Source organism: Lagenorhynchus albirostris, chromosome 5 (assembly GCF_949774975.1).
Source record: "Lagenorhynchus albirostris chromosome 5, mLagAlb1.1, whole genome shotgun sequence".
Lineage (NCBI taxonomy): Eukaryota > Metazoa > Chordata > Mammalia > Artiodactyla > Delphinidae > Lagenorhynchus > Lagenorhynchus albirostris.
In genome coordinates this window covers 132,135,807-132,147,954 of record NC_083099.1, presented here as the reverse complement: position 1 = coordinate 132,147,954, position 12,148 = coordinate 132,135,807, and the positions used below count along the sequence as shown (strand labels likewise).

The following is a 12,148-nucleotide window of genomic DNA, read 5'->3' as shown; positions in this document are numbered from 1 at the left end:
GGCAATTAAAGTGAGGAATATAAAGTAGTAACTTTGTTTGTGAACAATCAAAAAGCATGTATTTTTTCTCTTTTAATCTATGATGTAAAACACACATAACGAAGAGTGCACAAACATAAATTTATTGCTCAATGAAGTGTCACAAAGTAACCACCACCCAGGCCAAGAAACAGAAGGTTCTGGCAGCCTGCAACCTTACATGAATCCATTCAGCTTACTGGTTGAATAGAGTGAACATGTATTATATTATCTAAGCCAGAACTCTTTAGTTCATCTGGGAATGTCTTCATTTCTCCTTCATTTTTGAAGATAGTTTTGCTGGATATAGAATTCTTGATTGACAGTCTTATTTCAGTGCTTTGAAAATGTCACTGTATTGCCATCTGGCCCTCATAGATTCTAATGAGAAATCACCTGTTAATCTTAAGAGAATCCCTTTTATAGATAAGTTACTTTGTTCTTGCTCCTTTGGGGGTTTTATATTTGTCTTTAAACAGTTTGATTATGATATGTTTAAATATTGATTTCTTTCAGTTTATTATACCTGGAATTCATTGAGTTTCTCGGATGTACTGATGTATATACGTGTTTGAATCACATTTGGAAAATTTTCAGCTGTTAACTTTTTCAAATAATCTTCCTGCTCATGTCTCTTCTCTCTTCTCCTTCTGGGACACCTATTAGGTTTAAGTTAGTATGCTTGATTGTGTCTCATAGATCTCTGGGACTCTATTCATCTTTCTGTATTCTGTTTTTGTTTTGTTTCTTAGACTGGATAGTCTCAGTTGACCTACTTCAAGTTCACTGATTCTTTTTCTTTGCCAGTTCAAATCTGCTCTTGAGCCCCTCTGTTGAATTTTTCACTTCATTTATTCTACATTTTAACTTTAGAATTTGTATTTGGTTCTTTTTAAAAGAGAATAATTTTTATTTCACTACTGATATTCTCTAATGATTGGAGAGATTACCTTAAGTGCCCAGAAGTAATAAATGTCTTACTCTTTCCCAAGGACCTCTGTATGTACCTCTTTAACACTTAGGCAGTTAGTTTACAGCTCTGCCGTAGTCTTCACCTCTGCTTGCACAGAGCCTCAAGATCAGCCTGAGGGGTGAGCACAGGGCCTTCTCAGGGTTTCCTGAGCATGTGTACAGTTCTGTGCATGTATGTGACCTTGTAAATTCTGAGGACTATGGATATCTTACTCCCCAGCTTTTCCTAAAGTTTCTCAGTCAACTCTTTTTTGCCCCAGCTGTTACCACAACTTCAGGCAACTGTGATATTAAACAGTTGTCACTGATTGCTTTTTACAAACAGGCCTGGAGTAAAGGGTTGTGTACATGAATGAGTTCTGAGTCAAGTAGCTACAAGCCCTGTGAATGGGGATTTCTTATGCAGTATTAAACAGGTCAGATAATGACTTTTCTGAGAATGATGTTTTGGGGGAGCTCCGAACCCATTCTGCCCCCTTCAGTGGCTGTGTTTTTTTTGGTTTGTTTGTTTTTTTTTGTGGTACGCGGGCCTCTCACCGTTGTGGCCTCTCCCGTTGCGGAGCACAGGCTCCAGACGCGCAGGCTCAGCGGCCATGGCTCACGGGTCCAGCCGCTCCATGGCATGTGGGATCTTCCCAGACCGGGGCACGAACCCGTGTCCCCTGCATCGGCAGGCGGACTCTCAACCACTGCGCCACCAGGGAAGCCCCTTCAGTGGCTGTTTGACTGCTGGTTTTCAACATGAATGTGGAGATAGAGAGATGATGATGAGAATAGTGCCTTAAGATACGCTTATACTTAATATTGTTACTGAGATTCAGCCTTTTTTTTTCCCAATAAATGCACCTCAAGTCACAAGACTTAATTTCCAGAGTTCTGAAAAAGTCCATCTTGACAATTTTTGCCAGTGTTGTTATTGCTTTTATGGAGGATCATCTTTTTGAGGTTCTTATTCTCCCATTGCTTCTGATGGACTCATGAGGACACTTTAGAGACTAGACAATTTTAAGAGTTATAGCAGCACTATTAACAATTACGCCAGGATAATAGGCATAAGTTTCAATAGTCCTAGGCTAACTGGGATGTATGACAACCTTTCCATATGTACATTTGAGTTGACCCCAGTTTGTAGGGATCCTGAGCTGTATTGCTATGAGTATTCATTCTTCTATCTATGTTCAGGATACATTTGTCCACATTTCTTTTCGTACATACCTAGGACTGGCATTGCTGGGTCATGGGATATATGCACACATTCGAGTCTGCTAGATACTGTCAGTTTCCAAAATTACTGAAATAATTTATGCTCCCATCAGCAGCCTAGGAGAATTCCAGTTCTTCCTCATCCTTGTCCACACGTGTTACTGTCAGATCTTTTTTAAAAAACTCTTAGTGTGAAGTTGAGCATATTTTTATGGGTTTAATGACTATTTCAATATCATCTTCTGTGAAGTTTTTATTTCAGTCTCCTGCCTCTTTTTCCATTTAGTCGTCTTTCTTCTCTTGATGATTCGTAGCAGTTTTTTACATATTTTGTATCTCATCTCTTTGTTGATTATATGCATTGCAGATATCCTTTTCCATTAGGTGGCTAGCCTTCTACTCTCTACAAGTTATTCTTTGTTATACCAACACTTTTAGATTTTAATGTAGTCTCATTTCTCAAGTCTTCCCTAATGGGTAGCGCTTTGTGTATCCTATTAAAAAAATCTACATGCTCTGTCTCCCGAAAATATTCCTCTATATAACTTATAAACCATTGTGTTTCCAAATCTAGCATACCTTTTTATTAATTAATGTGATATCTTGCAAATGAGGAAATGCCTAACTACTCTAACAATAATAACATTATTATGATATCAGCAGTTATCTTTTACTGCGCCCTTATTGTATGCCACCGCCTTGAAAGTGTTTTACAATGTGAATCCCCTTAATTCTTCCGGAAATCAGTGAGTTAGATTGTGTATCCGTATTTTGACTAATTGATGTGGCTTGTGTACCCCCTTCTGTGAAGCTAAGGCTTACAAAGGCTAATGATTGGATGTCAAGTCACAGTTACTGAGTGCTGGGGCTGGATTCAAACCAAGCCTCTCTTTTGCTGAAGCCCCTTATTGTCTAAGTATATTATTTATCCCAATACTGTTATTACTTAACCCTAAGAAGAACATGGGCAAGAATCAGTGATTACAGTGAAAAGTGACTTTTTCTCCTTCTTAGAATTAAGCCACTCATTGGGAATATTTCAGAACTGTAACTTGATTTTGGCCATTCTTGCCTCATTATACAGGTTAGATGATAATCTCATTGATTGCAGGATACTCTCTTTTTTACCTGGACACCCATGATGTGAATTCCTTTTGAAAGGGCTTTCCTGGCCATAAAATTGCTAATAGAATCTGAATACCCATTAGGTCACATTGAATAAAATTCTTCTGTGGCAACATAGGACCTTATTCATGAAAACCTCTGTGTCCTCTTGTTTCGGTGAAATTTTTATGCTACTTACTTGGGATAGAGCACAAAATGAACCTTTTCAGAGGAAATTACTGCTCTTTGGGATCCATGAGGGCATTTTCTACCTTCTACTTATTGTAATCCACATGACTCTGGAGGGGCTGAATTTGAAAGGAACCTGTGTGTGTAGGGGGTGAGGCTAAAGCGAGGGAGATCAAGCACGATTATGGAAATAATTTGTAGGTTATTCCAGCCCCAGGGCTCAGTTCAGTGCACACAGTTTCCAGAGCTCGTGTGCTTCTGATCTGATGCTGTTATTCAGATTCGCGCATGGAAAGGAGATTCATGTTACCAGCAGAAGTAGAAAAGGGGTTTTGTGTGCCGGATGGGGGTGGGAATGGGCATGAATGTTAGAGCAGCTTATATAGAGGAAGTGCTACCCTGTCTGCAAAGGGAGGCTATAGCTCCTGCATTTAAACTATTTTAATTAGCGTTCTTCCCTCCAACTGGAAGCCAGAAATAGCACCCATCACCTACAAAGTACCGTTTCCTCTCGGCCCTCTCTTCATCCATTACGGGAGGATGTTACATACAATTCCAAAAATCTCAGTGACTTTTATGGTAACGTATCCTAATATTAGTTTTAAATTCCTATATTAAATGCCTTGGGAACATAGTTAGCAGGCAGAGTAAGAATGATGCCTGATTGGGTAGAAAATCATATGCAATTACATATCTAAAGAAGTGTAGAAAATATTGTCTCTAAGGGGTCATTGCCTTTCCATAGAATATTTCTTATCATTAGGAATGTCACTTGTATGAGGCTACAGTATGCATATATATATATATATATATATCTTTTTTTTTTGCTGATCCCAAACTCCTTATTTTTATAGCATGCATATTTTAAAAAGACCCTTTTAAAAGAAGAAGAGTATTTGTATCTTTATGTTGAGTTGGGGATTCGATGTGATAATGCAAGTCAGGTATCTGATAGCAAATGCTCAATAAATGTTATAGTTAGCATTTTAATTATAAGAAAAAGAGACTAGTTCCCCAAGTATCTTTACAGAAGTTGAGTATGGCTTCTCTGTGAAAAGTCTAAGGCTTTGAGTTTTATCATGCTCTGGGGAATTATCTTCAAGTGCCACATCTAGTTCTGTGTGTCAGACTCGATGAAGGTCATTGGCATATGCCCTGGACAAGGGCAGCCAGATTAAGAAAAAATCTGGAAATCCTCTTTCACAAGGAGCATCAAGTGGACTTGGTAGAAAAGACTTTAGAAAGGATGTAGTATCTTGGACTTGAGTAGATTAACATCCAGCCTCCCTCGTAAGGTAGGCACCATCTCTGCAAGGCCCCCGCAGCTGGTCAGCCTGGACAGCTGGACAGCTGTCCATCCCTGGGAAGCTCTCAGCTCTTTAACCATCTGTTTTGTTAGTTGGCTCCAAGTTCTAGAAAGTTCTTCGCCATGTTGAGATAATACGTTCTTTCCGGTGACTTTTGCCATTTCCCTTTGCTTCCGTATTCTCCCCCAGAATTTAAAGTAAGCCTTTCCTGCTTATTCTTTCTCATAACCTTCTAAATACTTGAAAACAGCTCTCATTTCCCTCCACCATGTCTCCTGTTTAGGTCTCCCTGCTTGAGGTTTCCGAGCCAGTCTCCCTGTGATTCAGTTCCTCTCCTTGACGTTCTCTCTTGTAATCGTGTTCCAGAACCTGACACCCTGTCAGGTTCCGCCCTGTGCTGCCTGCATTTCAGTTCCTGTTCCTCTCATTTCGTCCATGATGCTGGTGTCAATTCCTTAATTTACTAGAAACCACAACAAACGGATGACTCATACCCAGATTGTGGTCTATCCAGCCCTCAGCATCAAAGTCTTCTTCATCTTATTTTAATATATTTTTTGAAAAGTCCAAATGCAGAACTTAGATTTACCTCTTTGAAATTTTATCTTTGCGGTTTTCGTCCGTCTAATGAAATCATCTATGATCTTAATTTGATCTTCCCTGATGTTTATATCCCTCCTAACTTAGAGTTATCTACAGATATGACAGATTCAATGTTTGGTCTGTATTCTCATTGTTAAGTGTTGACTTGGTCTCTAGCTAAGTCCTGTTTTCTCATCACTGTAGATCGTTTCCCTGCCTCTCGCCAGCCACTTCAGAAATATTTACCTTTGGTTTTGGCATAAATTAGTTGTGAAGAAGGGTCACCAATGGCATGTGTGGAACTCCAGGCCAAATTTTTTAATCTCTGTAAAGAATTGGACTCAACCCAGATCATCTTGTCAGCACCATTCTGGTGGCTCAATCTCATACCATCTGGTGAAAGAAATAGCAGATATGACCCATGAGCCATAGACTCAAGTTCAGGAGCTCCTTAGGGCATCCTATTAATGCCCCATTTGGGACAGAGGATCAGAGAGCTCCCTGAAGGGGAGAAAGTGAATGGGGTCCCTCCTGGACCCTGCCCATTCCCAGTACCAGAGGGGGCCTTTTCAAAGGATGAGGTGCCATTGGCCCTGCTCTAAGGAGAGTATTATGGGAGAGTATGGATGTTGAAGTGCAAAACGATGCACAGGGCTGGTAATTGTTTGCAGTGCATGCCCTGCTATTAGCGTGTTCAGAGGTTTCTCCACGTATGTTAAAAGTACAGTGCAGAGATATAATTGTGGCTGAGTTAGATTTTAGCATATAATTTGTATTCTCTTATGTATCATCCAAATAATGTTACTAACAGTATTCCTCTTCCTTTTTACGATATTTTAAATTTGTATTTAAGTCAATATGAACAGATAGCTTCATTTATTTATTTATGTATGTAATTGAAGTTTAGTTGATTTACAATGTTGTATTTGTTTCAGGTGTACGGCAAAGTGATTCAGTTTTATATATATATATATATATATTCTTTTTCAGATTCTTTTCCATTATAGTTTATTACAAGATGTCGAATGTAGTTCCCTGTGCTACACAGTAGAACCTGGTTGTTTATCTAATTTATATGTAATAGTTTGTATCTGCTAATCCCAAACTCCTAATTTATCCCCCTGCCCCCTGCTGCCTTTCCTCTTTGATAACCACGAGTTTGTTTTCTATGTCTGTGAGTCTGTTTCTGTTTTGAACAGATAGTTTTAAATAACTCAATTAACCTGAAAAGAATTAAAGTGAAATTCTCTTCCCATACTTCCTCACCCTCTCTTCCAATCATCACTCCCTTAAGCAACTGTACTCCACTCTTCTAACTGGTTGTTTTTTTTGTTGTTTTGTTTTGTTTGTTTGCTTTTTCTTGCATTTACCCTCCTTTCTCATCAATATGCTTATACTGTTACTGACCAGGATTCTTGGACTCCTTAATCAATAGAAATCGGTAAGAGGCCAGATGAGACGTTCTGGCAAGGCTTTACTGGGACTGGAGCTGCAACATGAGGGAGAAAAACAAGTAACAGTTTCCCTTGCTCACTCTCTGAAGGGGGGCAAGCTTGACCCTTAAGTGGGGTGAGGGTGGGGATGGATTGGTGGGTCGGGCAGGAGGGGTGTTTGCCCACCCCCTTGGTGGTGCTATACCCTGCTTTTGCTCCTGACACCTCAAAAGTGGCACTTGGGTTTTGGTCTTTTTGTATCTTATTGTTCATAATTTGCTCCAGCTGCACATGTATGCAGTTAGTTTTAGTCCCTTATGGTTACTTTGTATTCTGTTGCTGGTGGAGATGTTTGTCCAGGTGCAAGTAATGCAGCAAAGGGTCCCAGGTCCCAGCCTGTCTCAATACTATTTCTTAACTGACCTTAGACATTAACTACTGATTTTCCGTTATGATAGATGAATATCTAGCTGCGTTATATACACATTCTCCTTTCCTCATCCTCTGTATGGTTACATGAAAATTTGGGGTTAAGTCTGTAGTCCCTGTTATGCTGTTTTGATGTCACCATGCTGTATGACCATATAAATAGTATTAGCTGCTGAGCCAAATGGTGTACTATCATTTTATTTCCTTTCTTGAACAACATTTTGTTTTTTGCCCGTAGTTAATGATTATCGGTTTTTTTTCCTGTTTAATTTGCTTATTTCTGGTTACTTCACAATATTTTCTAAATCTCCAATTCATTAAATAGTTGATTAGTACTGTTTTCTTTCCCCTGGAGCCTGCCCTCCCCTGGCCCTCTATCCTCCTGCTTCAGTCTCGTCTCTCTCTAGGCCTCATGCATGACAGTCACCGTGTTAACTCATCCATGTGCTCTGGTGTCTGCCTTTTATGCTGGAGGCTTTTCGTCACATGTCTGGTGATCCTTAGCTGTCTGACCACATTTAAGCATGCGATACCAAAGAAGTGCTTGGTTCTCATCAGTGCCCATTGTCATCTACTGGGGGCTATGACAGCATGAACAGATTGGGAGGCCTTCTGTGGAGGGGGTCCAGTTGATAATATTTGTTGGCCTTTTCTGGGGGCTACTCAGCTTTGCCATGGCCGCTCACGGGGTCAGGTTTCCGTGTATTCCTTTGTTTGCAGTAAACAGTTCCTTCTTTTTTTGTGTCTGGCTTCCAGGTGTCTGGAGCCTCTCTTATTCTTGAAAGAGTTCACCTGGGGTGGGTGAGAGGTGGGGAGGTAAGGGTGGGAGTGGTGCCCAGTTACATGATGTTCTCCAGTGGAGGAGAGGAGCCCCAGGTTACAATTATGGGGTCCTATCTGTCATTCTCTTTATAGGTATTAACACTGATGGTTTAATTAAGTCTTGTATGAATAAAACTCTAAAATGTGTTAAGCAGAGAACCAATGAGAAAAAAAGACTTTTCAGGAACTCACACAGGAACTTCATTCCCACCTAGTCTCTTAAAATGAATGCATAACTTTATTCTCCTTTTTGTCTTTTTTTAAGTGGAAAAACGTTCAACCTACTTTACAATTATTCTTGTGCTTCTATAAACTCAAATTATCTGACATTTTCGTTTCCTAGATCTGGTACCACCTCTCTTGTTTAAAATGAATTTCCCTTTTCCTGCCACTCACGTAAACCATTGATCATCTGGAATCACGAAGTATCCTCTATCCAGCTGGGTAATTGAAGCTGGATCTATTTAAATACATGATGAAGCCCTGTGCTTCATCTTAACTCTGCGCTCAAAGGGGCTCTTATGCAAAATGCACTTTTTGCTGATTCTATTCCTCTGTCAGCAAAAACTGTGCTTATTCCCTTCACTGAACTTGGTACAGTATTTATGGCATCCCCAGCAGGCAGAAAGGAAGAAGCACACAATTCACTCTCTCTGCCTGTCTGCTGCTGTTTGTTTAGTGGAAAGTGACGCATGTGGAAGAAGTTGAGACGGGACCACTTGGTGGTCTCTCCTTCCTGCCTTTTTGACCACTAGATTCTGATGGAGGGCGCTGGAGTGGACCTGGTATCCGTAACTAAACTTGCCTGGTTCGAGAAGGTGATGCAAGGTTGGCGGCTTTGAAAAGCTTTTTCTAGCATGTCAGAGTTTAAATCCTGGCGTGGCCACACTGGAGAACACTGTATCAAGTTAGTGGTCTGCTGTGATCAGCTCAGAAGTTAAGTGTTAAGCCTGCAAACGGCTAGGAACTGTTTCAAGAGTTGTCTCTACTTAACCTGCTGCTGACAGCAGTCAGCGCCGTCTTTGCCCACCCTCTCAGTCACACGTAGCCCGTGTGTGCCGCTGCCAAAGGACAGACTCTGCTGAAAAGCTCATTTAGTGAATTGTCCTTCTTAGAAATTGATTTGTCCTAATGGTAGAGAATGGCAGAGACCGCTGTTTTATTTAGGCAGGACAGTAGGAGCAAAAATTCTCTCTAATGGAGCTGCCTTCAGCCTCTGACAGGTTTTAAAAGCAGTTGGAGACTTGAGCGTCCTTAATGGTTAAAAGGCTGATGGCTAAATTTTTCATAACGTTGTGATCATACTTTTCTAAACATCTTTCTCTGTGTTATGAGACTTGGTATGTTTTTTCCCCTTCTTTTTATTTTATCTTATTTAAAAATTTTTAAGTTGTGCTAAAATATACGTGACGTACCATCTTAACTGTGTCCAAGGGCACAGTTCAGCGGCATTAAGTGTGTTCACATTGTTGTGCACCCATCACCATCCATCTCCAGAGCTCTTTTCATCTTGTAGAACTGAATCTCTGTACCCGTCCAACTCCCCATTTTCCTCTTCCCCTAACCACTGGCAACCACCATCTTCCTTTCCCTTAAATAAATAAATTCCAGGATAGCTACACCTTTCAAAGGATGTTTAGCTTCATCAACTAGTATCGGTTTCCTTCATTTCCACCTCTGAAGTGGGAGGCAAACAAACTCTCTGACATGAGAATGGGGTGTGTTGCCCCTGGCTGAGTTTGAGGAGAATCTCACAGGCAGAAGGAAGAAGGGGCTCTCTTTACATTAAGTGAAGAGACCCAAAAGCTGTTGTTCTGCAGAACCTATCAGCTTGTGGCTCCTCTTGGAGGGTAACAGTGTATTATATAGACTCTTATTTAAAAAACATCACTTATTTTGAAATGGAATTCTTACTTTGCTAGTGTATCAGTCAGGATGGGTTAGATTATGCTGCAGTAAGGAACAACCCTTACATCTCCATGGCTTAACATACCTTTTCATTCTGGCCATGTGTCTGTAGGACATTGGCTATGAAGCTCTTCTCATCCTAGACACTTAGGGACCCAGGCTGACGGAAGCTCCATCTTGCCCCACAATTCCAGGACTGCAAGCAAAGGGACAAGAATTGGGTGAATCAGGCTTTTGTTAACTAGTAACACATGGTGCTTCTACTCAGATTCATTGGCCCCAGCCAAGTGGCATAGCCACACCTAACTTCACAGGGACCAGGAAAACTCCATCCCTCTGTGTCCCTAGGGAGAGCTCAAAAGGAGTGGGCAACACTAAAAACCCCACAGCTAGGTTTTTGGAGCAATTGGTGAGAGCTGGGGGGCGGGGCTCTGGAGTGGTGTGTGTAGCATATTAAAAAAAATTTGTTTTAAAGAATAGGATTGACGGAGATCAGGGTTTATAATAAATGACTGTGTCATCTCTAATTTTACCGGCTTTAGTTTCTTCATCTGTAAAATCGTCACCTGGACCCCTTCTAGATGAATATATTTATTTAAAATGTTAAGTTTGTAACTTGTATTTAGCAGAGTTTGTATCAGGAGTTTTAAGCTCTTTCTAACTATTCCTCAGATATTATGTCAGGGTTGTAGGTATTTACTTTTCTTCCCCTGGGCTGGGGGTGGGGGAGGGGAGGGGAGGCAGAGATGAGGGGAGGGGAGGCAGAGATGAGTGAGGATGTCTTGGGGGAATACATACTGACCTCTCACTGAGCACTGATGCACCAGCTGTTTTTACTGGAGACACATCCTCTCCTCATTAGTGACATGCTACCTCTGCATGGATTCCATCTGAAACACCCCCCAATATCCTTTTCACATGGGTGAAAACACCAGCTCCCTTCACATCTAAAAGCTCCTTGTTTCCATGGAGCTGTGCGTACAAAGGGGAAAAGCATATTTTGGCTCAGGGGACTAGCTGTTTATCAGATGCTGCCAGGCACTTTAGAGGACAAAGAAGTGATGCTGGAAAAGGTCATGCTGTTGGGAACTTCCATTACAACCTTGCAGTGACAATTTTTCCTGAAAAATAGACTCTGAAGGGTAATATTTTTTAAGATAGTTATAGAAAAATTATGCTTAAGTATTAGGGTAATATATCTTGGAAGGATCTTTTAAAAACTGTCTATTAAAGGATACCATACACACAGAAAAGTACACATCTTGATGATATTTCACGAGCTGGGCACACCCGTGACATAACACTCACATAACCAGCAGCCAGATCCAGAAGCAGAATGTGGCCAGCACCCCGGAGACCTCCCTGTGCTTCCTTCCAGATGCTCCCCCTCTGCCCACAATTCCCATCAAACAACTCTTCTGACTTCTAACAGTGTACGTTAGTTTTTGCCTGTGTTTGTATTTTATATAAATAGAGTCTTATCGTCTATACTCTTCCGTGTCTGGCTTCTTTTCCTCGATGTTATGTGTGTGAGATTTATCCATGTTGTAGTGGGTAGTTACTGGTCTTTCATTCTCGTTGCTGTGTAGTATGGCACTGTGCGATTCTACATATTATTCACTCATTCTCCTGTAGACAGGTGTTGGGATAGTTTCTAGTTTTGTCCATTGCAAGTTGTACTGCTGTGAACATTTTGGGACATATATTTTCGTGAGCACAGGAATGCATTTCTGTTGAGAATAGACCCACGAGTGCATTTCGGGGGTCACAAGGTGTGCCTATATTCCACTTTAGGAGGTAGTACCAAATAGTTTTCCAAACCAGTTAGACCAGTTTACTCTCCAGCAGCTCATAAGAACTCTGGTTGCTCCATATTTTCACCAGCACTTGGTGTTTTCTTCTTGGAAGTTTTTCTTTCAGAAAAGAATCCTTACTTGATCGTTTTCCCATCTGAACTGATTCCTTCTCTAATAAATTTTAGAAAGTGGGGGGAAGGGGGCGGTGAATAGCCCCATCTGGGAAAATACCCACTGACGCGGAGGCACGGAGAGACAGCAAACGTTTTAGTTGCACCAGGCAGGAGGAAGCATGGTGGTTTTATATGTTGGGGGATCTTAAACTCTGGGTTTTTCTTGAATAACTTTAAAGTGATACACAAAGACAAAATGTAACGTAGTTACT

At 40.9% G+C, this 12,148-nt stretch overlaps 1 protein-coding gene across 5 annotated transcripts in view; it reads left to right on the top strand.

Annotated features, from left to right (window-relative positions):
- The window catches only part of TIAM1 (TIAM Rac1 associated GEF 1), a 206,297-nt gene that overhangs the window by 93,554 nt on the left and 100,595 nt on the right, over window positions 1-12,148 (top strand). The gene's annotated exons all lie outside the window — the stretch shown is intronic.